General features: G+C 55.6%; 1 protein-coding gene across 1 annotated transcript in view; it reads left to right on the top strand.

The window, feature by feature from the left end:
* Hmx2 (H6 family homeobox 2) overlaps positions 1 to 2,043 on the top strand; it is an 8,828-nt gene that overhangs the window by 3,629 nt on the left and 3,156 nt on the right. The window lies entirely within an intron of this gene.

Genomic DNA, 2,043 nt, shown 5'->3' with positions numbered 1-2,043 from the left:
CACTCTCCCAAAGCGAGAGCGCGCGCCGGAGGGGCTGCGCCGAGGCCCGGGAGCCTGCGCCTCGGCCGCGCAGAGGAGGACTCACAAATTGTATTTCAGTGCCAGGTCCTTCCGGGTTAATGAGCTGACACCATGATTAAAGCTGACCATTTGTAATGTGTCTCGACCCCGACGCCGAGCCCTGAAGAGGTTAATGCGGTGACGGAGGCCGGCACCTGCCCCTCGCCGGCCTCCCGGGCAGCGCAGCACAGCCTCTGGCCCCCGCCCCCTCGCCTGCTCCTTGTCCCGGCTGCGCTGCCGGCTCCTAATCAATTAGCCCATTAACGAGACCTTCGAGGAGTTAAGTAGGCAGAGTTCTGCCACGGGCAGGGCCGCAGTCGGTAACTCACCGAGGCTAATGATATTATAAGCGCTTTACTCAACAACCCCGGAGCGGTGCGGGAAGGAACTGCACCGTCATGGCGCGGCGTCTGGACGTTTATGGGGACTGATTCCACAGTCTCTTCATCCTTGGCTTCATTTGAGTTGCGCCTTAGAGTATGGGCTCCCAGAATTTCTTGGCTGAGCGGTCTGAGGCTGTAGTCCAGTCCTGGGGATGCTTGGGCCCCTTGAGCCTTCCTCACCCGTTTCCATAAAGCTTGTGTAGATGACTGTGGCCTCAGACCCTTTTGCCTGTCCGTGTCGGGATGATTCTAGATCAGGTAATAGCTGGTGTAGGAATTAAAGAAGTGAGAGCCAGGGCTCACAGAGGAGCGGTAAGATGAGGGGGAAACATGGTTTATTTACCACCGTGCATGGCTGGATAATGGACACCTTGACCTCACAACAGCCATGCGTTTTTTAAGAATGAGGAACAGAGGCTCAGAAGGTCTAGCTGTCTTGCCTAGTTAAGGTCACCCAGTCAGTATTTGAATGGACTCTTCCCAGTTCTAAAACCACCTCCTTCCTGGGAGAGCGTGGTCTATTTTATTTTTCCAAATTCAGAAATCTCTAATTTACAAAAACAAAAATTCACTTAGGATTTGTGAGGCGACCCTTGGGCTAGTCAGTAAAGGTTTAGTAAGTGACTGTTTTGTGCTGCTAGTACTTCCGGATCTTATGGTGCTTTTCCAACCCTACCTGAGGCTATCTTCAAAACCTGGAAGGTGCTAACGAGTTCATTTCACATGAGGGCAGGCAAGCTTTGACTGAGACCAGACTTGTTCAGGTTAACGCGCAGTGTAATAGATGGTGATGGGACTTGAACTAGGTTCTCTGGTTTCGAGATTTAGGACTACCCGATCCCTAAAATCATGTAGATAGCTTGTCGGTCTGTGATAGGGGTGGTATATACAGGTGGGAAGGGCAGAAGTTGTCTGCTGGGCCTCCCAGAAACGTTCAGGGAAAGGGCATCAGTCTGAGACCCCTGCTTTTAACCCACCCACATCCGTAAGAGCCGTTGCGGGCCCGGGAGTGACAGCTCTGCCCTTGCCCAGGGAGGAAAGAGTGGTGGCAGCCTGTTGGAGGATCCTTCTTCTGCGGAGGCTAGGAGCTACTCCAGCCTGGAGCCCCGTGCTGCTTCAGTCCCTTGAGAGACCGGGTTCAGAGTCGCGGCAGAGTTCAGTAACTCAGAATGAAAACTGCCCTGCTTTTGGCCCTGTACGTCCCAGGACAGCGTTAATGCCCGTCGGGTTCTCTGCATTCCTTAGGGGCTCAACTGCGCTTCCAGCCTGGCCAGGGCTTTTTGAAATTTTCCGGGGCCACTCCGCGGCGCTGCGATTGGCCGCATTCGGGTAACCTCTATGCAAATGAGGCCGCGCCGCCTCCGCTCCGCCGGAGACCCGGCTAGCTGGCGCGCTATACGTCCCAGGACAGCGTTAATGCCCGTCGGGTTCTCTGCATTCCTTAGGGGCTCAACTGCGCTTCCAGCCTGGCCAGGGCTTTTTGAAATTTTCCGGGGCCACTCCGCGGCGCTGCGATTGGCCGCATTCGGGTAACCTCTATGCAAATGAGGCCGCGCCGCCTCCGCTCCGCCGGAGACCCGGCTAGCTGGCGCGCTATAGG

Source organism: Fukomys damarensis, unplaced genomic scaffold, assembly GCF_012274545.1.
Source record: "Fukomys damarensis isolate Sample0158 unplaced genomic scaffold, DMR_v1.0_HiC HiC_scaffold_8, whole genome shotgun sequence".
Lineage (NCBI taxonomy): Eukaryota > Metazoa > Chordata > Mammalia > Rodentia > Bathyergidae > Fukomys > Fukomys damarensis.
Note: the sequence above shows the minus strand (reverse complement) of the source record. Positions and strands in the feature narration are given on the sequence as shown.